This window comes from Danio rerio, chromosome 3, assembly GCF_052040795.2.
Source record: "Danio rerio strain M-AB ecotype USA chromosome 3, GRCz13ab, whole genome shotgun sequence".
NCBI classification, from domain to species: domain Eukaryota; kingdom Metazoa; phylum Chordata; class Actinopteri; order Cypriniformes; family Danionidae; genus Danio; species Danio rerio.
Window position 1 is genome coordinate 51,699,535 of NC_141023.1, and position 24,595 is coordinate 51,724,129.

A 24,595-nucleotide genomic window follows, 5' to 3' on the forward strand; every position below is an offset into this window, starting at 1 on the left:
ATAAATATGAATTTATAGCTAAATTGTTAACAGTGCCAAACAGCATTTCCCATTGTTTACGTCCTTGGTACAGCATACCGCAATTGCTAGAAACTATGCGTGCAAAAGATGAATTTTAACAAATAAAAATACTTACAGGTTGTGGCTCACAATCTACAGCTTTATCTAAAATGTCTGGAACTGTTTCTTCTTTGAGTTTTTGAGTTTTGAGTTTTTGAGTTTTTAGCCGAATCCATTTTTTATAATTCTCTGGAACATAATTAAAATAAACTTTAAGCTCATCTCTCTTTGTGTCATGTCCTTGGGGAGCCCAAAAACAGAAACGGAACAAACTCCATGAAAACTTCATTCTCATGCACCTTCATTCTAACATCTCAACCTCTGAGACAACTTTTCACCTCGACGACAAATCTTGTTACAATTTCATATATATATATATATATATATATATATATATATATATATATATATATATATATATATATATATATATATATATATATATATATATTCATATATATATATATATATATATATATATATATATATATATATATATATATATATATATATATATATAACATATTACTTTACAGGCTTTTTACATTTACAAACGGCTGCATGATATACCGCATGAAAGGTGAAGCAAACTTTAAATTTGAGTAATATATTTATCCACATTTCTAGTGTTGATGATGAGCATGTTTATGCCTCCAATGAATGCTAAGAAAATTAAATCAGCCATATATAAATGTAAATGTAATATTGATTATTCCATATTTATACATTCCCAACAATATGACTGCCTTCCTTAGAGGCAAACACACAGGGGATTTGCTTATGCTCTATTAGCCCAAGTCATCAATATTTAACATGACTGCCATTAGCCTCATTTAACAGTCTCTGGTGATTTATGTGCACAATCAAGTAAAATATGGATGCATGAAATGTGCATTAAAGAGACGGACAAAGAGAACAGATGGGAAAAGAGAGATTTATTAATATGAACGTTGTGTTAATGGTAATTCATATGCTAAATAAAGAGGTACTTTGGTGATCCTCAAGAGAGGATTTAGTGTGTGATGTGACAGTTAATTCACAGTTTGTCAGAGGAAATTACTAAATGCATTAAAATGTCACATTTTGATATGTAAATGCATGTATTGGACAAAACCTTGACACACTGAAGACTGGATTAATGATACTAGATGCAATATTTCAGTTCCATTCAGTTCTTTTAGTTTTACTGTTTTTAGTATACTTTGATCAAACAAACTTTTAGAAAAAAAAATTTAAAAAAACATTTTTTTTTTTTATGGGAGAACACTAATATATTTCTGTATTAATACACAATTCGAGCTTGTAGAAATTAAATGTTAATCATTTCAATAAATTTGTTTGCTACCTGTTGAAACTACTTATTTAAAATTATCTAAAACAACACAAGTGGTGAGATTTTTTGGAACAACTTACTTTTTTATGTTCAATCCACTTAAATTTGTTAAGTAAACTGGATCAATTTTGTTGTGACAACATGAATGAATTGTGTGGAACCCAGCATTTTTTACAGTCTAAGTATGTTTTAATTTGATCTGTTTATGTTTAAAGCAATTCTTTAAAGAAATATCAAAGTTATACAGTTAAAGGGCCATGAAACCCCCTCATTTCAGCAGGGTGTTTTCACACTCGGTGCAATAATTTGTTCGATATGAACAAACTGAATAAACAAAGACCACTGGTCGCTCACTTACCAAATCTGTAGAGACAGGACAATCACCAGCAACTAGAGCCGCGTCTTTATTAAGAGGAGACTACAAGCGAATCCGGTAGCGTTTGCAGATGAGAACAGCTCTCAGGTAAACAATGTGCCTCCTTATACACGTAACGTTAAAGTTATTGTTGTCGAGCGTAGCGTACACTGTTAATCCACACGTGACTTCAGCTGCGCTCTCACAGAGAGAAAATTCAAATAAAACTTAACTGCAGCAAACTATAAAAGCAACACTTCACGCTTGTTTTGCCAACAAAACGTGTCGTCTGTTGTTTAAACACTATGACAGTAATGAATATTAATGAAGTTGCACAATAGAGCGCGCTGATTGGTTTGAACCAAGCCTTACTCATGCATGAATGCAACACACTGTAAGACGTAATAAGACACACTCTGGCACAGACGCCCAGTCTGCACGCTGGAATACACGTTATTATCTCATGGCCGTGACGCAGCTTCAAAAATTCGTTTTAAACCGGAAGTACGAATTTGCTTGAAATAATGCAACAACAACCACTTTACACTTTTTAGTGAAATATAGGTGTCCTAATAGTGTTTTAAGCAGTGTGGGACACATATACGACTGTAAACAGCTCAAAAAATGTGTTTTGGTGTTTCGTGACCCGTAAGTAAAACATACTCAACATTTTGTTACTGGTGTTCTTGTCATGCACAGAGGCATTTATTATTATTATTATTATTATTATTATTATTATTATTATTATTATTATTTTGCCATTATTCATATATTTTTACACTAGGAATATATCAAAATTTAAATTTTGGGCCAAAACCAAAAATTCTGAATGCCAATAATTGAAAAAAAAAGTAAATACTTTTTAATAATATATCTTTTTTATTTGTAATTAAATAATATCATGTAACTTTGTAAGACTGTCAATTTAACTTCAATTATACTGATAAAAACACACACACACACACACACACAAGCCAATTAAAATTCACATTTAATTGACACATTTAATTGACACCATTTTATTAGCGTTACCAAGACATTACAGTAGTGCTATTGCAAATAGGAACAAGCACAATATACAAATTTCCTGCCGGCACTTTATGTAAGCAAACTTTGTTTTTCAAACGTGTAAATATATGGAATATTCACAGAGAGTTTCCACAGAGAATAATATTGAGCTATTTTGAACTTTGCTGCTTTGCTAGTCAACGGTGCACTCTGCTGCTCTTACACTTTGGTGCAGCAACAAACTGCACGGTACAAAACATTGAAATCAATAGCCTTCATAGCGCAGCTATTTCCGCATCCAGTGTGAAAGCCACGCCATGCAGTTACTACGGCTGGAGGGAGAGAGAAACTGCAGGGCAGTATAGCCCTTTTTGGTTCCCCTATTTTCCTTTTATCGATTATTTAAATGATGAAAATTCAGTGTATTCCTAATTTACACTTTTGCTGCTTTTTGGGATTTTTCATCATTGGATTTGCTGTTTTAAATATATAGAGTTCACTTTTGACTCAAAATAACATTTACACCTACTAAAAAACACTGACTGTCACCATCAGTGACTGTGTACTAAGTATTAAGCTGCGTCCCAAATGGCAAACTATACACTATGCACTCATGCACTATGTACTTATGCACTTACACACTCAACAGCATAGTACATGTATGTTGTGTCGTCCCAAATGGAGCACTAATGTTTTTTTTTACTTAGCGGAAATTCAACCCGCTTCCCAGATGATGTTTTACTGTCGCCAAATTTGTAAAATAAATGACTCTCAAATTATACCTGCCATGAGTATAACCGCATTCTCCATCGGGAGGCGCTATAATCACTCTCGTAGGAGAATTTTGCTTTGTCAATCCAAAATAAATAAAGTTATCCAACATGTGCGGCCGATAGCACTGCCCTTTTTGCTATGTGAGCAAAGCAGCGGTCGTTAAGTGCGTCAAGTGTCCATCATTACACACTTCATTTTACCAGCTGAATGAGTGCATCATCTGGGTAATTAAAGTGCATTACTATTTTTAGAATTTTCAGTGTGAACGCACTACTTACACTATTTATACTACAAAATGGTGTAGAATAGTGCATGAGTATGCGATTTGGGACACAGCTTTAAAGTCTCTATGTTTGGTTGAGTACCTCATTATATATGTGTTAGTTGATGTTTCATTCTATACAGTTGATTAAAACACATTAAATTAAATAGCCCAAATGTATTTATATGTATATTAATATTCCAGCCTGATCTCACGAGAAAATGTAAGTATCTTGCGTTTTATCAGTTTAGTGGCTATTTCGCACAAGTTCAGTTGTACGAAAATGTGCATTTTTAAAAAGGAGGCAAGGCACCCAACCCCACCCCTAAACCCAACCGTCATTGGGTGATGAGCAATTGTACTAAATGGTACAAATTACTTTTTTTTTTTTACTTCAGCTAACATTTAAATCTCAATTGTAAAAAAATGTTTTTGGTTTTGTGGTCCAGAATCACATATTAGGATGATTTCTGAAGATTGATAATTCAGCTTGGAATAACATATGATCACATTTAAAATGTATTTAAATTGTTACATAAAAAAAATATATATATTTTTGTATTTTGATCAATGGAATTTATAGCCTTGGTGAGCAGAAAATACATCCTTAAAAAAAATACATCCTTGGTTTGTGATTCCAAAGGAGTATAAGGACAAAGACATGTAGACAGAAGGAACAAGACCTTTGTAAAAGTTAATTTTTTTAGAATCTACAAAGATTTGTTTTTCCTGTCTCCCTGGAATTAGTGACATTAATTTAGTCAGTAGACAGAGTTCCAGAAAAAGCCTCCAGCAGTTGATCTAATAATGAAAACAGGGAACAAGAGGCACAGCCCTGGCAGCTCTTATGACCTTTTGAGCTCAGTTCAGAGTCAGAGTTCTTCACCTGCTGATAACTCTTCACTAAACCTCATACTGCTTTTGAGACTGTTGAATATACAGAAGTAACCACTGATCATGAGCTCACCTGTTTACCTGCATATCCAATCAGAAAACACTTTGCTCGCCGCATGTGTGAGGCATTTATAGGTACTACACTTGATGATAAGGATAAAAGTAGGCAGGGTGTTTTTTTCCACTGATCTGCCATAGAGGCCATGTAACATTTCAATCACACAGCATGAGGTGTTTTACTTTTCACTGAGATTCATACATTTTCTGCTTTACTATAATTTGGAGCTACAGTATATTCATAGATGAAACAGAAAAAACAAACAGAAAAAACAAACTAACAAACAAACATGAAATGCTGTGTAAAATATCAATCTTGATGTTAACTTTGCTAAACATGTTTACATTTTTAGTCAAACATAAATGTATTTTTGAGATATAATAATATATAAAAACTATTGGATTTTCCATTAAGCAATTTTCCACATTAATTATGTAATACTTACAGATTTAATTTGTGCTGTGTAGTTATTTATAATTAGGGTTAATATAATTAAATATTTATAATTAGTGCACTCATTAACTGTCCAGCCTTGTTGTTAATATGAAGGAGGGCTGGTGATGGTTTTCATGATGCTGGCGTGATGAACAGGAATGATGTGCAGGTGCGGAGATGATTAGTATACAGGTGACAGTGATCATAGTAATTGTGGTGACTGAGACTTTGGTCACGCTGCACTTTTTTCCCCATAGACTTCCATTCATACGCACGCAAATGCACCAGACTGGAAACGCAAGCTCATGCAACAAGCTTCGCAGATTGCTGCATTGGAAAGTTCAGGATTGGTGAACTCTGGCCTATGAAATCGCAACTGTCCAATGAAGATCAAAACATGACCTCTCTGTACGGAAATTTAAAACATGGACCAATTGCTCGCTTTTTTGAATTATCTTGTTTAATCCCACCTGTTTCGCAGTGCTGTACAACAGAATTTCGCACCCACAAACTCTAGTGTGACTGCAGCATGACAGTGGGGAGAAACTGGCCTAGCTGTGACATTATGTTTCTCATATGGGTATTAATGGCAGCTTTATATAATGGCTTCCTTTGTCTTTAACAAAAGAAAGAAACTCATAATGGTAGAGGTCAAAGCTCACATGCAAAACATAGAACACTTTCAAACACGTGATGGATTTTCAATTTGGGGGTGATTTTTAATAGCAACCTGTAATTGTTGTTTTTATTTTCTTAACAAAGCTCAAATCTCAGCCTGGTCTCACAAGGAAATGTAATTATTTTACATTTTGTCTGTTAGTCGCTAATTAGTCACTGTTAGTTCAGTCGTACGAAAATGTAAACTTCTAAAAGGAGGCAAGGCACCAAACCCCACCCCTAAACTGTCATTAGGGGAAAAGCAAATTGTAATAAATTCTACGAATGAGATCATACAATTTTACGTAAAAAGTCAAAAAGTTACAGTGAGATAGTGCTGAAAAATTTGCCTTTTGTCTTTCTTTCGCCTTCAAAACCAAACTTTCAATTATAGACAGAAAGTTTAAATCAGGTCTAATGTCTAATGACACTAGAAATTGGTATATCAAGAGTTCACTCTTAGCTGATGACTAATTATTAAGCTTGTTTGGCATGCTGTTCCGAGAGAGAGCCCTAGGCTCAAAAGATCCTCAAACTCGGGGCTCTCAGTCATTTGGAGGGTGAGAGGGGAGTTTGAGCTCAGGTAGATTTTCAAAAACTCCCCTGCTTATTTATGGCTAATGACAAATTAGGGAATGCTATGAAGTGAAGTACTGCTGAGTAAAGGCGTACTCACACTATGTACAGTTGCCTTGAACCGGGCCGAAGCACATTGGTCCCCCTTCACTTCTCTTCCGATGGCCCGCACTCACACAATGCATTCAGGCCTGAGCACGCTTACATCATTGATGATTCGCTGTTCAATTTAAGATGCGGTCTCGCAATTTCTTTATATCATTATCTCATTTTAGTTGTTTGGGATGCAGTGACAAACAGTCATATATTTTGCCAAACTGTTCAGCCACTTTTGAGCCTCATAAACAATCATAAAGTCCTCGTGCTGCAGGAATTAAGAGATTTGATAAAGGTGCAGTGAGGGGTTTGCGTCTATAATAATCTACGACAGTTTGCGTTCATTAAACAGCAAGAATGATTAATAAATCCATATGAAACCTTAAAAGTCATGTTTCGTCTTCAGATTCGGGATCAGCCGCGCTTTGCACTCACACTACTTAAGCCCAAGTTAACCGTGCTCTGGCACACCTCTTCCAACCGGGCCAGAGCCTACCAACTGAACCGTGCCTGAGCCTGACTCAGAGCACTCACACTTCTCAAATGATCCGGGAAATGAGCCTCGGCATGGTTCGGATAGCATAGTGTGAGTGCGCCCTAAGAGCTCATCTATGGTGCCAATTTGGTTTAATCAATTCACTTACAGTATGTCACAAGTCTTTAGACAGTGAGAGGAAACCAGGGAACCCCTGGGGAACTCACACAGGCTAGGGGAGAACATGTAAACTATATGTAGACATCTACTGGCCTGGCTGAAATTAAGAAAAATAGGGGTGGAAGGGAGGATTCTTCAATGAAGCTAAAGAAGATGAAGGAAGTGACTGATGTATAAAAACTGAATCATGTGAATAATGTGTTAGCTAAAGCAGGACCAGCCATGGTCAATCATAAGCAAGTGATCCTCTCGAAATTAGTATATAAATAAACCACACATTGTGAATTTTTGCATTCATTTGACATTAATCTACACCAAGAAAGCAATTTTCCACTGCTTTAAACCCCATTTACACCAGTATTAAACATCACCTGCATCGCCAATCAGCAGACACTTACCTCAAGTCATTCTGCCAATCTCAATTTCATAAACCTACACACCTCAGCCTGCAGTCTTCACACGCTCCCCACATCTTTCGTCAAAACGGTGTTTACCTGTTTAGAAATGGATCTTCTAAAAGTGGTAAATGCTTCACTTCTTTCACAGATTTTTCCAAACTCACTTAAAACTGCAGTTGTTAAACCCCTCTTGAAAAAGAGCAGCCTGGATAACACCCTATTGAGCAACTACCGACCAATGTCAAATCTCCCTTTCATTGGCAAAATCATTGAAAAAGTTGTTTTTAACCAGGTTAACAAGTTCTTAAAATTCAGGGGGTGTTTAGAAAATTTTCAATCTGGTTTCAGAGCACATCACAGTACAGAGAGCGCTCTTATAAAGATAATCAATGATATACGCCTAAATATAGATTCAGGCAAGCTAACAGTGCTGGTACTGCTCGTTCTCAGTGCTGCATTTGACACTATCGATCACAGCATACTTCTGGATAGGCTGGAAAACTGGGTTGGGCTATCTGGCACGGTCCTCAAATGGTTCAGATCTTACCTTGAAGGTAGAGGTTACCATGTCAGTATAGGTGACCACAGGTCGAGGTGGACACCAATGACATGTGGAGTCCCACAAGGCTCGATTCTGGCACCTCTCCTGTTCAACCTTTATATGCTGCTCCCTCTGAGCCAAATAATGAGAAAGAACCAAATCTCCTACCACAGCTATGCTGATGACACTCAGATCTACCTAGCCTTACTGCCTAATGTCTACTGCCCAATTGGCACCCTCTGGCAGTGCATTGATGAAATGAACAGTTGGATGTGCCAAAACTTTCTTCAGTTAAACAACGACTGCTATGCTGATGATACCCAGCTATACCTCTCTCATCATCCTGATGATCCCTTGGTTCAAGCTCGCATCTCAGCCTGCCTGTTGGATATTTCACACTGGATGAAAGATCATCATGTTCAGCTGAACCTCGCAAAAACGGAAATGCTTGTAGTTTCTGCCAACCCGACTCTACACTATAACTTTTCAATCCAGATGGATGGGGCAACTATTACTGCATCTAAAATGGTGAAAAGCCTTGGAGTAACGATTGATGACCAACTAAACTTCTCTGACCACATTTCTAGAACTGCTCGATCGTGCAGATTCGCACTCTATAACACCAGAAAGATCCGACCCTTCTTATCTGAACATGCAGCTCAACTCCTTGTTCAAGCTCTTGTTCTCTCCAAACTGGATTACTGCAACTCTCTACTAGCTGGGCTTCCAGCTAACTCTATCTAGCCTCTTCATCTGCTCCAGAACGCAGTAGCACGAGTGGTCTTCAATGAACCTAAACGAGCACGTCACTCCGCTGCTAGTCCGTTTGCACTGGCTGCCAGTTGCTGCTTGCATCAAATTCAAAGCTCTGACGTTTGTCTACAAAGCGACTTCTGGCCTTGCTCCTTCTTATCTGCTCTCACTTCTGCAGATCTATGTGCCCTCCAGAAACTTGCGTTCTGTTAATGAACGTAGCCTCGTGGTTCCATCCCAAAGAGGGAAGAAATCACTTTCGCTCACGCTCACGCTCAATCTGCCCAGTTGGTGGAATGAACTCCCTAACTGCATCAGAACAGCAGAGTCACTCGCTATTTTCAAGAAACAACTAAAAACTCAACTATTTAGTCTCCACTTCACTTACTAATCTGCAATTGCCTCTCTGAATATCACACTAACTGTACCAAAAAAATAAAAAATAAATAAAATAAAAAATACTAATACTACTAATACTTTCCTTCTTAGACTTTACAGACCTGAAACTTGCCTATAGCACTTATTTATTGTTGCTCTTATAGTACACTGTTAAAAATTGTCCCGTTAAAAAACAGTAAAATACTGGCAGCTGCAGTTGCCAGCAATGTACTGTTATTTTACATTATGTTGCTGTAAAAATACATGGACTACATTGATTTACACAATACTTAAGTGAACTCATTTTGCTCACTGAAAGCAACTGCCTCAACTTGGTCAACTGCTGAATGAGTTTATGAATTAATGTCCTATATATGCTTAGAAGCATACTTATAATGATAACTTATTTTAGTTAATTAGAAAAGTTCGGTTTAACTCTAATGTCTTATTTTTCACAACAGCACACATACATGTAAATCTGGAATCACCAGAGAGATTCTGACTGCATCAGCAACTAAACAGCCGCTATCTTTAAATAGAGACACATGCAGAATAACATCAGCAGTTCATTGTTCATCTTTAACTCATACACTGGCTCTACTCTCCTCCACAACGGTGACAGACAGAAGAAATTAGCTTCAGGTTTTACAGTAAAATACTGTTTTTTCCTTGATTTAACAGTAATCTACTGGCAGCTGTGGTTGCCAGCAATATACTGTTTTTTTACAGTCTACTTCCGTTGTGTAAATTAACAGTATATTACTGTTAAAATACATTTTTTACACTGTGTTTTTACCTCTCACACCTTTAACCCTTTAAACCCCAGAGCATATACTTCAAGAGCAAAGCTGAAGTAAATTCATTAATTAACTGACTAATTAAATGATAATTGAGGATTAACAATGACTAAATGAAGAAATACTGAAGGGAAAAAACAAGAACAGAACATACAAAACTTTAGTCACAGCTTTATAATGAAATAACCTGAAGAACAACAAATGATTAAATCATTTAAATGATCAGCGGATGATTAAACAACTCTACAAACATCATCACCAGCTACACTTATTACTTAATACATTTATTTTTGTATAACATCTACTAAAGTTCTTCTTGAGAAAAAGTTAAAGTTTTACGTCACCATCATGGAGAACAGAGTTTGCTTTAGTTGGGCTCTCAGCCCTGTCATTTTTAACATTTATATAATTTGGCTGCTGCAATTGTTAAGAACTTTGTTTAAAAAGCTCCTTTGCTGAGGTAAGCCAGCCAAAAACCTAAATAAGATCTGGTGATGTTCATGTTGCTATTAAATGGCAGAGTCTGTTCTCATTTAGTATAATAAAATTTACTGCTCCTATTCAATGTTAAATCTATTGTTTTACATTATATGTATATATATATATATATATATGGCAATGATTTCTGGAAGTTTTTAAGAATATCTTGGACAATAACACTGCTCTATGGTGTAAATAGCACTCAAAGAGACATCAATAATCAGCGTATGAACCTCAATAATGGTGATAACAAATTTAACAAAATTTAACAAAATTAACAGTTTAACTCACAAACAGGCAACTGAAAGTCTAAACATAAACAACAGCAAAATCAAACACAAATAAAGAAAACCGTTAGACCATTATACAACATTTATTTATACCGCAATGCATGCTGGGATATTTGTACAGTGCCACTCCCAGCATGCATTGCAGCATGAAACATTTGAGATGTTACCATTGTTGAGATACAAGGTCAGATTCATGAGGTCTGAGTGTGTATTTGTCATAACTGAACTGTTTTTGTATGTTATTTCTTAACTGTTAAGTAATTACGGAGGCATCTTTTCTGTTTCCACTTCTCATTAATTAAATTAATACCTGCAACTAAGCATAAAATCTATTGCATAAGGCCCTTCTTCCAGATTTATACCAAAACATTTATCAGAACTAATTTCAGATAAATAGATTTCTCTATTTATTAACTTCCCAACTTTATTGATATAATACAAATGTTTTGTAAACTCTGTATTACAGCAGTTGGAAAGTCTTCTTAATTGAGTTCAAGGGTGAAGAACCCAACTAAACCAGCCCCTCACTCCATTACGGTGACACAAAAAACACCTTAATTTCTGTTGGATCTCAATGAGAATTGTATGGACGTCAAATCAGTCAGTAATAAGTGTGTGTCTGCTGTTGTTTGTGGAGTTGTTTAATGATCCTCTGCTGAGACTGAAGCTGTTTTATTTTTTTTGATTTCATTTAATGTTGTAACTCAAGTCACTGTTTGTATTTCTTGTTTATTTTCTTCAGTAATTGTAATTATTAACAGCAGGTGTTCATCAGTGTCTGAATTCACTCATTAGTGTTCATTAAAACTGTCAGGTGAACTATATTAGTTAACTAGTGTATGAAATAGTGAACAAGGACACAAAGCGTGATTTCAAACACAGACTTCAAAACATCGAATCTGAACTCTGTTAGCTCAGTTTTCTGCAGTTGGTTACTTTCTCGAAAACAAAAATGATACCCAGAAAGCACTGTTTTTAACAGAATATTACTGTTTTAGTGAAAAAACATTATTTTGCCGTAGAATCTGACCGTTTTTTAACAGCAATTTTTTACAGTGTAGTGTAAATTGCTTCCTTGTCCTCATTTGTAAGTCGCTTTGGATAAAAGTGTCTGCTAAATGACTAAATATAAATGTAAAGAGAAAACATTTATAAAACATTATATAGTCATTGCATTATAAATCACTAAATGGCCTAGGACCTAAATACATTACAGATATGCTGACTGAATACATACCCCACAGATCACTCAGATCTTTAGGATCATGTAAACTAGAAGTTCCAAGAGTTCAGTCAAAGCAGGGTAAATCAGCTTTCAACCACTATGCCCCTCGCTGCTGGAATCAGCTTCCAGAAATGATCAGATGTGCTCTAACATTAGGCACATTCAAATCAAGACTGAAAACACATCTGTTTAGTTGTGCCTTTACTGAATAAGCACTGTGCTTCATCCGACAAATTGCACTCTTATGTTCTTCATTCTTTTAATCACATTTTACCTGTTTTTATGTTTTTTAATCAGTGTTATTGTTTTTATTTTTTTACTTGTTTCTTTTATTCTTGTTTATGTAAAGCACTTTGAATTGCCTCTGTGTATGAAATATGCTATATAAATAAACTTGCCTTGCCTTACACCACACCTTCCCCTTTAAAACAGAGTGTGAAGAGGTACAGATGAAAGTATTCCATTAAGAAATGAGACACCACTACTACGTGCCCACATATCATCATATTCCTTTGCTAGCATCAACATCATACGAGATGTCATTTTCAGTAGTCTTTATAGAAGGTATAATCTCTTAGCAACAAGAAAACATGTTTTCCTTTGGATTTCCTTAACCATCCCTGTTTCATACAAAACATACAACTGGTGGATCATGTTGCAATAAGGATAAAACTGCTGTGTAAATATTTCAAGAGTTCACACTAAGCTAATGATTGATGATAAAGCATGTTTGGCATGTTCTGGGAGAGAGCTCTGAGATCACAAGATCCTCAAGCCCAGGGCTACATCTTGTTTGAAGAGCAGAGGGGATTTTAAGCTCAGGTAGGTCTTGAGAACTACCCTGGTTTAGTTAGGTTCTAAGATAGAATTTAGGAATTGCTATAGAAAGATAAACTGCTGACTAAGGCATAGGCAAGAGCCTGGCTGAGAGCTCATCTACAGTGCCGCTTTGGTTAATCAATTCACTTATATTCCATGTCTTTATACTGTGGAAGGAAATCAGGAGAAACCCACGCAAGCACAAGAAAAACATGCAAATTGCGCACAGAAACATCGACTGGCCCTGAAATGACTCGAATGATGTTCTTGTGGGGATACAACAGTGCTAACGAATCTATGTTAGTGCTATATAAATGAACATAAACATAAACCATAGATATATACACTAGATATCGCAAAGGGGCCCTGACCATGCGTCAATAGCGCCGCCACATTGGTACAGTGCTCCCAGAACAAATGTCATTCAACTGCACTAGTCAAGACAGTGTTATTACGTAAAGATGATGGACTTTAGCGCTGTCTATGGGTGTAGTAACGAGCAAACAAAGAAAACAAAGCACAAAGGCAGAACATTTCATAGGTAATATTAAGTTTTTTTTTCTGTTTTTGTATGTTCTGAACTTTTGTGCTAATCAGGTAACGTTATTGATGATAACAGTCACTTACTGCATTCACCATAAGGCAAAGTAGCTCCAACTCGCACTAAACACTCGGCTTATGCTAGTTTTGTTGAATAAAATCAGCAAACAATGCAAAAGAAATATGACAACGAGATGCTGCGCTGCCAAAAACTTCTATTATTGTCGGCTAGTGAAAGAGCTCGTTCGGAGGATTCATTCACAAACAAATCGCTCCCTCCATCAGTATGAGAAGTGAAAGCAGGAGAGGAGCTGTGTTTCAGGACATGATTAGATCAAATTTAACAGGGAGGGTTAATAGTACATTTCTGTACACACAAACACAAGCTTTTTGTCAGGAATGCCCGTGCGGTCACTGATCCATCAATTTAGAAAAAATATGTGAAATTATAATTTTCGTAATTAGAAAAAAAAAATACATACTAACATCCAGAAAAACTCCCGATCATAGATATATGTGTATATGTGCATATCTCTGGCTTTGGATGGCCACAGTCCTCCACTGTACCTTGGTCCCACATTCATTTCAAAGGAGCACTACCCTGTACCAAAATGGCGGCGCTATTGACGCATTCCGTCCAAAAGACAACAATAGGCCAGGCGACATCTAATATATATATTTATGAACATAAACAAACAACAGAGCTAACTGAGGATCCTCAGATCAATCAGCTAAAGACCAATCCTTATTTGGATATAATAAAAGTTTGTAAAATATTTGTTGGTCTCCTTGCTTCCTTTGGCAGCCGTTTTTCTGCTGTTCTGCTCAGGGAAATTTCTCAAACATCTTAATTTGCAGTATGGTCCCCAAAAAATCTAAAGTGCTAATTGAAACTTCCCCTACGGCTCCAGCCAAAAGAGAATCAAGACCCCCCTAACCCTTCAGTAAATGTGTGAAATGGAGGGGTAGGAGGAAGTAGAAGTGCTAAGGGGTAAACATGGGTTTGGGCCAAAGTGAAATACACTAAGAGACAACGATGTGTTTTCTTCCACTGACCTGGCATGGAGGCCAAAATAACAGATTATCAAGCACAGCATGAGGTTTTAGGTTTTTCTGTATCCAGCAGAGAACTCTGCGAGGCTGTGGATTACATCGGTGAACTCAGATGCACTCAGGGGTTTCCAACAGGAAATGTTCCTAAAACATATTGGACAAGCTTATGGTCTTAAAAAGAACAGATGCGCTCCAGTGCTAAAGGTGAATCACGGGGCCACTATAATACTGTCTGTATTTTAAAGGTCTGGGGCTTGTAAGGACACTACTTTTAGATGTGTTTGAAATCTTACTCAGTGTCAATTTTAAAACATTGCTGATGTTAACTAAGAAATATTTTGTTGAGTGTGTTTTTGTGCTGACATTTTAAATGATTTAGGCCTGTCATAGATAAACAAATAACACCTACACCCCCAGTAAGTGGCAACAAGTCTTTGTCTTACAAGGGTAGTTCAACCAAAAATGAAAGTGAAAATCATTTATTGTTAACTTTTATAAAAATGATGTTAATAGGACTACTTCCAGCATAGAGTCATTTATCCTTACTTGCGCATTTCGTCAAATTATTAAGGTTAAAACATATTTGTAACAATAAAAGGTATCCTATGACAATAAAATGAACAAACTCACCTCTCAGATTTCCAACAACATTGCCAAGTCTACCAACACAATATCCATTGTGGTCTACGTTATTTGTAACATGTTTCAGTATTTGCATGTGTAGTGAGAATTTCTGTGCGCATGTGTTGTCAAATGGATAAAAATGTTCTCTCAGTTTGTTAGTACTTTTCTATACTGTATCAAGTGTTTTTTTTTAATTGTGGTCCATTTGGGCTTCCTCAGCCACAGCCCCACAGGGTTCCATTCTCTGCCTTTTTTGTTCTTTCGTTACTCATCAAAATTAAGCCATAATCTCAAGAATTATACTTATTTGCGCATTGTCTGTTCCCCTTTCCAGTACTCTCCGGTCTTCTAACTTGCTATTTTTAGATTCTTCTTCGACTGAAGTGGAAGTTTTATTTATGGTCACTAGTCATCAACTCTGGAATAAGCTTCCACGGGACAAACTTGCCTTTAAAAAAGCCTTTAACTGTTAATTTGTTGTAATTATTTTTTGAAGTCTTTGTAATTTATATCATGTTTTCATCATAACTGCTTTGATCCCCTTTTAAGTGCTTTGTATTATCAAGAAAGTGCTTTATGAATAAATATTACTTTTTCATTACCTAACCTCTTACTTTACTTTACTTTACTTTACTTTACTTTACTTTACCACTGTAATCAGCACCTGTATTTAGCATTGTTGAATTGTGATCATTTATGTTTAGGTAATGTTTTATTTATTCAAAAACTTCTTTAATAGTTTTAATAGACATACAGTAAAAAAAAAAACTTTGACATTTAAATGTTCAGCTTTAAGAACAAGATTCCTATAATGTTTAGTGCTAAAGTACTAAGAGAGCGTCGTTAACCATAATAACCATTCGGTGTGTGTACCAGAGTTGTGCAAACTTTAGTAAACAGTTTGTTTTGCTCAATTCCAAGTTTCCAGAATTGCTATTGTTTGCTAAGAAGAAAAGACTTTAAGGGAAAATTAGGGAAGGAGAAAAGCAAACTCTCCATGTTACCCGCTGCTGCCTGTGACTCACAGCTAGAAAAAACAGCTGCTGTATCTTTAGTATCAGAGTTATTTTGTTAGGGATTTTTTTTTCTTCAGTCTCAGAAGTTTCTTGTCTCTTTTGAAGTGCATTTTCTTGCCTGTAGCACAAAAAATGTGTTCAACTAATTGCTAAATTTATTATTGAGCTGTTTAGATAAATTCGAACCTGGCTGTTCAAAGAATATTAACACAATGCTGCAGATGTACTGCAGTAAAGAAATAGGATGCAGTGATTGTGTCTTTCTCATTTACTCAGCATGATTAATCAGTTTTTAATCATGATCATTTCTGCTTTAGAATGATTAAGGATAATAGTGCTATTAAAAATAATCAACTTGTTATTTATTGTGAAAACATATTTTAGGAGCTTAAAATTTCTTAGTGAGAGGTTTTGCAATCTTTAACAGATTCTTTTTTTGTCTACGTTTCTTTTTTTCTCTAACCAAGAGAATCTGGAATTGACAATAGTTTGACCAGGCTCTTTGACAAAATTGCCTCTGCTCAAGCAAGGAGTAAGTCAATTTGATTGAATGAATAATTTAGCTGTTAAACAATATATGGAAAAATATTTCACCCTTAAGTGTAAATGTATTGTTTACAAATTTATATATATATATATATATATATATATATATATATATATATATATATATATATATATATATATATATATATGCAATTTTGATTCTCTGTATGTACATGTGGTTGAATTGACATTTGACTTTGACTTAAATGCTTGAATGTAAATTTTCTGCTCAGACTGCAAAGAATATCTGTTAAAAGTTGCCAGTTGATCTAAATCTGTGAGCATACCTTCTTAAAAACTAAATGTAATAACACCAAACACAGTTATGTTAGTTTGCAATTGTAGTTGTAAATACATTTTATCATTTTTTAATTTATTTTAAATAATATCATTTTAGGTTATTGGAGGTAATATTATGAAGCTCATTGTTTGAGATAAGCTGTTTACCAGTTTTAATAATGTATATGATTAAATATACCAGGATATATGTGGTAAACTTTTTCCAGAGGTCAGTTGTAATTAAATGACAAACACAGTCACAGTTTCTGAGCAAAATAATAATGGCTGAAACCACTGCTTTTTTGTGTTTCAACCTATAAAACAATTTGCTTTTAATCTATATGTTATATTAATCATAAGAGCAGAGCTGCTGGCGTTTTGCTAAAATAAAATCTAAAACACTGAAAATTGCTACTTTCAATCAGGCCGAACAAATTACTTTAACCAAAGACACCCAAGTGTTTGCTTCTTTTGATATGTTTTTCAGAGAATCAGTCTCTCAATGTATTACTGATTTTACTCTTTAACTACAGAATTTCTGTATTAAAAACAACACATTGACTTTAAATGCACACAAAAACAAGTAATATGCTAGAGCTATTTAAAAATATATATTTTTTCTTTTTATTAATATTATTTAATGTTTTAAATGGCAAACTTTAAAGTGGAAAACTTAAAAAATGTAAAATTTAAATTACTTTTATTTTGATTTTTTTACTCTCAGAAATAAACACAAAAATATACTTACACTCACCGACCACTTTATTAGGTACACCTTTCCAACTGCTCATTAAGACAAATTTCTAATCAGCCAATCACATGGCAGCAACTCAATGCTAAACTCAATTAGACATGTAGACATGGTCAAGATGATCTACCGCAATTCAAGCCGAGCATATATATATAAATATAAATGATTACAATATTACAAAACATACTATTTTCTAGCCCAGTGGTTCCCAACCTTTTTCTTTGGGGCCCCCCCCATAAACATATACAAACATTGGAGCCCCCCCACCATATAAATACACACGCACGCACGCACACACATATGTACTGTGTGTGTATATATATATATATATATATATATATATATATGTGTGTGTGTGTGTGTGTGTGTGTGTGTGTGTGTGTTTGTGTAATATTAATATATAGTAATATGTATAGAAAATATTAATTAATCAGTTTTAACTTGTCTTGGCCTTCAATAAAACCAAAATTTAGGTAGGCTTTGTCATACTGTCTAATCTTCGCCTCTGAAGAATCACAGCATTTACGTTTGTCTGCCATTTTTGTTTTGATTTTGCCTTTATGACACGTTGACAAGCAGATTGCCCGAGTGAGCAAAATTTAAATAATTATTTAAAGTTATTTATTTTAATTATTTTCACTATTATGTTGGAATTTTAAGCATGTGTTTAGATTATTTTTTATTTTTTGGGCTGCTCGATTTTGGGAAAAATCATAATCACGATTATTTTGGTCATAATTGTAATCACGATTATTCAAAACCATTGCCAGTTAAAGTCAAAATTATTAGCGCTCCTGAGATTTTTTTTTTATAAATATTTCCCAAATTATGTTTAACAGAGCAAGGAATTTTAACAGTATTTCCTATAATATTTTTTCTTCTATTTGTTTTATTTTAGCTAGAATAAAGACAGGTTTAAATATTTTGAAACCAATTTAAGGTCAATATTATTAGCCCCCTTAGCAAATATATATTCTGATTGTCTGCAGAATAAACTACCGTTATAATGACTTGCCTTATTACTCTAATTAAGCCTTTGAACTGCACTTTAATCTGAATGCTTGTATTTTGAAAAATATCTAGTAAAATATTATGTACTGTCATCATAGCAAAGACAAAAAGAAATCAGTAATTAGAAATGAGATATCAAAACTATTATGTTCAGAAATAAGTTAATAAAATATTATTTCCATGAAACAGAAATTGGGCAGGAAAAGGTTTGCTAATTTTCAAGAGGGCTAATAATTCTGACTTCAACTGTATACATACAGTTATTTTCCACCCTGCAATGGAAAGAGAAATAAATACAATAGAATAAAAATATGAAACAAACTGTGCTTTAAGCATCTTCACTGTAAGAAAAACCCTTTAGCTACAGCATTCCTTCAGTCAAGAGCAGCAAAGGTTTTCTCGTTATGTTTGTTTAATAATAATAAAAACAGGCGGCAGAAGGATTATAGCGCGCTGTATCTTTAATGGTTTCTCTTTCACGTCTTTTGATCCTCAACTCGTTTGTTTATTACACAAATGAGGGTTAATGTAAATAATCAGTAAACACCGCGTTTTGACACCTATTTGACCATTAAAGCGTTCACGTTAAGATGACTTTAGATGTCTGCGCTCCTCTGCTCGTCTCAGTGTGTGAATGCTGACCGGCCGCATATGCTTCTGACTGCGTGATCGTGCTGCACACACACACATAAGCTCTTTCGCGCTTTTAAGAGCAACACGTGTACAACTGTGGCGAAATATGATGCAATAATCATTTATCTCGATTAATGCTTTTTATAATCGTTTGAAACCGAAATCTAAATCGGATTTTCGATTAATTGCAAAGCCCTTTATAATAGTGGACCATTTTTATGCCTTTTTCTACCTCAATACTTATCCTCTCCCGCGCCCCCCCTGTGAACTCTGGCGCCCCCCTTAGGGGGGCGCGGACCCCAGGTTGGGAACCACTGTTCTAGCCTACATGAAGATTTAAAAACCACTGCCTTACTTTCTTCATGACGAGAGGCTTTTTCAGTTCATTCAATTTGCTTTTGTATAATGTTATTATTATTAGCAGTATTATTTATTATATCCATATTTATATTTGTTTTTATTAAAAACAAGCTTAGATTTGTCCACCTGTCAAATTTTAGACTATATGGCAGGTGTATTTGGAAATAAGTCAGTATTAAGTCAGTACCACACTTTGTTTTTATTGTTCATTTATTCGTTTGCTGGAAATTAGAACTGAATTTAGAAATAGTTTTGAAATAAATCTTTGCGCTTAACAAACAAAATTAATTATTTATAGGCTAACTGATGTCTGTGCGGTAAGGTTTCCCTATCCACGAGAGCAAAAGCAAAAGTAAACTTTCTTTACGTCAATATATATAAGATATTATATCTTTTTCATATGTAAAGATATTTGCGTATTGCTCTGCATCTTGTGTGTAGTGTGTAAGCCAGGTGCACTTTGCACCAGACAATAGACTGACTTTGTTCTGGTCTAAAGAACAGACTATTTACAGTTTCTCAAAATAGCAACGCGCCAAAACACGCCTGCTTTTTTAGACCAGAACGCCTATAGGCGCACATTTGAGCGCAAATGCAATGCTATTTAAACATCGTGGTGCAACACCTCAAAATGATCCTTGCGCCGAGCTAAAAGTATAGCAGTAGAGTATTGCGCCGCGCCTTGCACCACATTGCGACGGGTGTATTTTTATTTTTTTAAATAAATGATAGGGCCCTAAGTATTTGTACTCCTAAAGTACATTGTAGTACCTAAAAAAATTACTTTTGTAATTTTTTAGGTACTTATACATAATTTAACACTTTATTTTGATGGTCCATTTGAGTATTAGTAACAGTCTACCTATAATCTAATAAGAATTAGTTGGCATGTAGATGCAATGTAACTTAAACTCAACAAACAGACCATCAAAATATGTTCCCATACAGACCCTTTAGGTACAAATGTGTACATTTTGAAAATAATCTTCCAGTGACGTGGCTTTTGTAACTATTTCAGAGAGTGTCTACTAGTACAATAATTTTGCCTTTTCAGAGAGATTTAATAGTCCTCATGGTTTCCTTCTGTAAAACATATTGTGGTAAGAGTATCACAGTACAGAAGTACTATCAAATCATCATAATCACAGCAGGAATGTGCCAAGACAAGTGGAGTTAAGGACACCAAATGCACAATAAAAAAAAAGAAAACACACAAAAGAATGTGTGCGCATGCTTTTTAGCATTTACCGGATAGACTATCAGGACAAGAGATTAAAATGCAGGGTACAGAGTTTCACCTCCTGGAATTTGAATTGAACAGTGTTTCATGCAACCAGACTCCAAAATGAAATCGCATGCAAAAACATAAAACAAGCTCATTCTGGGGCCAACTTTAAACTATATAAACTAAGCTACAATATTCAAACTCAATTACAAGTTTTTGAAAAGTTGATAATATGATCATTTACATGCTGGAGAGGGTCAGTTCGCACCTAGTCAAGGATGGCAGTCCTTGGCAGAGAATAATGTTCTCTGATTTCACCAGAGCCTTCAACACCATTCAGCCAACATCACTGAAAAGGAAGTTAGAAGTAATGCAGGTTGATGCCTCTTGGGTTACTTAGGCTGTCACTTAGATGCAGTTTTTCCCTGCATTGTTTAAAAAAAAAATGTTATGTTCCCTTTGGGATCTAAACCTGCAGCGTCCCTTTATTTGCCAGAGGCTTTTATGCAGTCACAGTGTATTTAAAGTACACATTTAAAGCTCTGGTGTACTCATGCACAACATTATTTTTCCTTTCTCACTCAGAGGTTAAAAAAGTAAATATATTTGAAGGCATGTCCTCCTGCCTAAAATCCATACTCTTTCTTCTCAATATCAAAAAAGTAAACAAATGAATAAAAAAGGATAAGAAGGTAACATATCTTTGTAATGTGGACAAAACTGTGCTGCAGAAGCTTAAGTCAAGTCACATCTACATTTATATATTACTTCATATAATGTATTACTTTAAAACAAAAAGTTTTGCAGTGTCAAACAAGAAAGTATCAAGCGTTTATGCTTTTACTCGCAAATGCTGGGTCAGTTTCTTTGCACCTCACACAATGTACGGTAAGATGATTTGGCAGATCCTAGATTTTTTAAAATCACAATAATTGATCTCTGGCCAATTAGATTCTTCAAACAAGTAAGTGAAAAGATTACAATGAGCTGATCTTTTTGTTTTGTTGCATGTGCTAGTAACTGTCTATCAATCCTCAAAATGATCATCAATGTACCGATTAGCTGGAAGAAAGATAGCAGTGTAATAACATCATATGATTATTATTCAAGCATGGAATGCATGGAAAGCATGGAAAACTACACATCTGCCATCGCATGAAATACAACTTTGAGGATGCTTTGTGCCAATCAACCCCTGCTACACTGACAATATTTCAGAAAAAACAGACCCACACACACACAAAGAGCTGAAGCTCATCTAATACTCTAAGTCACACTAGTTTAAGAAGATTAGACATATAAAAGCAAGCGAATGGTCCATATTTTCAATTTCTGTTTTATGTTTAGATCCTCGATTGGTTTCACACAGTCACGTGATGTGATTTCACAGGTCAAAGTTCACCAAGCTTAAACTTTGCAACTCAGTCACCACGGCTTTAGACTGATTGTAATCAAAAATGCACCTCACATTCACACACACAGTGCTGAGTCTTGTTAGTCTGTAATTTTACGAAGCGTTTCCTTGTCTATCCGTGTGTTTGACAATTTTTGCATTGTTTTCGTCGTCTGTCCTGACCAATTGCCTGCATTTGACTACTTATTTTGGGTAACATGTATGCTTCTGTTTGCCCATTTTGACCATTGCCTGTCTGACTAATCTGTTTATTAAACTGTGTGTGGATCCTCAACTTTGTTGTCAGCTTTCCTTTTTTATAGTGACAGTAATGTAAACGTGAAGTTTACAAAAACTTAAAAAAAAAACAAAAAAAAACATTTTGAAATAAGAGAAGTGTTTGCATTTTTGCAATTTGTATGTAGTCCTTAAGTAGTAATACTTAAGAAAATACTTTAGTAATACTAGAAAAATTCAAATTTATAAACTAAAGCGTAGATTACATAACAGTTTTTAAAAAATAAAATCCTGGATTCCTGGATGAGTTTTGAAGAAAGAAACTGGCTTGCTGAATAATCAATATATGAAGAACAGAGCCCTGAAAGTTGAAAGTTGATTTCGGCCAGCTGTTTCAAATGGAAATGAGTGGTGATCGTATTTGTGTTCAAATGTCTTGGCCTTTAACCAGTATGTGCATTTAAACCTAGGAAATACGCTCTTAGCGTTGATGGTGCTCTTGTGTTTTTCTGCTCTCTGTATATGTAAAATATCACTTCACAATGCGTGCAATCTCACTGTTACTGAACAGCAAAGCTCCTGAGCTGCCAGCAGCCTGTGTTTGTGTCTCATGACACATCATTTTTTTCAACAGCTCTTGTTTTAAACAAAATACCATAGTAATCCCATGTTCCAGAGTCTGATGATGCTGGTCTTCATCAAACTCCCAGCGACTTGCCCAGATTGTGACTGCGTTGAGTATGAAAGTCCCGTTAAGGAAAATCACTTGCCCCTGAGACTATTTAATAAGTAAGAAACAATTATTACTAGTTTCCTATAAGACAACTAAACATGGATTTCTCAGAATCTCCAAATCTATCTAAATAAGCCAAACATAGATGAACACAATTTAATTTTTGTTTATTTGTATAGCATTTTTACAATGTAGATTGTGTCAAAGAAGCTTATCATAGAAGTTCTAGTAAATTAAAACTGTGTCAATTCAGTTTTTAGAGTTGTTCAGTTTAGTTCAGTTCAGTCTGTGGTTTAAATTTCACTGCTGAGTCCAAACACTGAAGAGCAAATCCATCAATGTGCAGCTCATATCACTAAGTGATAATAAGAGTTGGGATTGTCTAATATGTATTAAAATAGGCCATAAAACAATACAATTATGCAAAATATTAGTTCTGTAAAAGCACATGAGTTTTTAATTGTTTGTGAGATTCACTCTTAGGTGTATTTTTAATACAACATCAATAAAAAATAAAACACAGTTCATAAAGGATTGGAAATGATCGCAGTCTTTTATATTTATAGTATGCTATATACCGAGCACGAAATAGCTTTTACGATGACTCCACTGACACACATTATTTATAGATTGAAGTGAGACTAACATCAAGGATAAAATAAATCAAGTTGACAGAAGGTATAAGGACCTCAAAATAAATCATTCTGACTGACCGTCAGGTGAACAGTGCAAAAATTAAGAGGTTAAAGATAAGATTTTCCTTGAGATACTCTTTATAATGGAAATTTTGATTCATTATTTAAATGCACTTCCATTTTATTTTTTTATTTCAGTTTGAATCCTTTATCTTTACATGAGTTATTTATATGAAAATACAAATTAGGTCTTTCAACTTTAAAAGCATTTGTTTAGAGAAAGGTAGAAAGGAAGAGGGGCTCTCTGGAACATAAATATTAGATTTGCATTTAGAAACATCTTTTAGATTTCCCTGGAAAAGCATCATTTGTTTGAAAAATATTAAACCCCAAAGAAAGTATTTTATTATTAATTTTCATTACAAACTAATAAAGACTAATGATTTAAAAAAAATTAAAATTCTGTCATCATTTACTCTCCCTTGTTTCAAACCTTTTTGAATTTTTTTATACTGTTGAACACAAAAGAAGATACCCAGAAAACAATTTTGTGTTTAATAGATGTCTAATAGAAATCTAAACATAGACAGCTTGGCTAAAACAAGGCTAAACTTGGGCTGTCAGTGAAAACCTAAAATACATCTAAGAATAGCCCAAAACTAGACTAGTTGTCAAATAGACAGATTAAACAGACTTTACAGTCATTCATGTCTTT

At 34.8% G+C, this 24,595-nt stretch overlaps 1 protein-coding gene and 1 long non-coding RNA gene across 13 annotated transcripts in view; one reads left to right on the plus strand and one right to left on the minus strand.

Moving 5' to 3' along the window:
• LOC147846039 (uncharacterized) overlaps positions 1-24,595 on the plus strand; it is a 531,070-nt gene that overhangs the window by 500,041 nt on the left and 6,434 nt on the right. Inside the window, exons 2-3 of one of the 2 annotated variants that reach the window (XR_015481247.1) lie at positions 9,398-9,848; positions 9,885-11,576. This is a non-coding gene — a long non-coding RNA (uncharacterized LOC147846039). Of the gene's footprint in view, positions 1-9,397; positions 9,849-9,884; positions 11,577-24,595 lie in introns of those variants that run through there. The other variant, XR_015481246.1, reaches the window with a different exon arrangement.
• The window catches only part of gcgra (glucagon receptor a), a 213,987-nt gene that overhangs the window by 134,970 nt on the left and 54,422 nt on the right, over positions 1-24,595 (minus strand). For 2 of the 11 annotated variants that reach the window (XM_087245129.1, XM_087245122.1), the window contains exon 2: positions 14,441-14,581. The exons of the other annotated variants lie outside the window; for them this stretch is intronic. The gene's annotated coding sequence lies outside the window, so the exon portion shown is untranslated. The remainder of the gene's footprint in view (positions 1-14,440; positions 14,582-24,595) is intronic. 11 annotated transcript variants of the gene reach the window in all.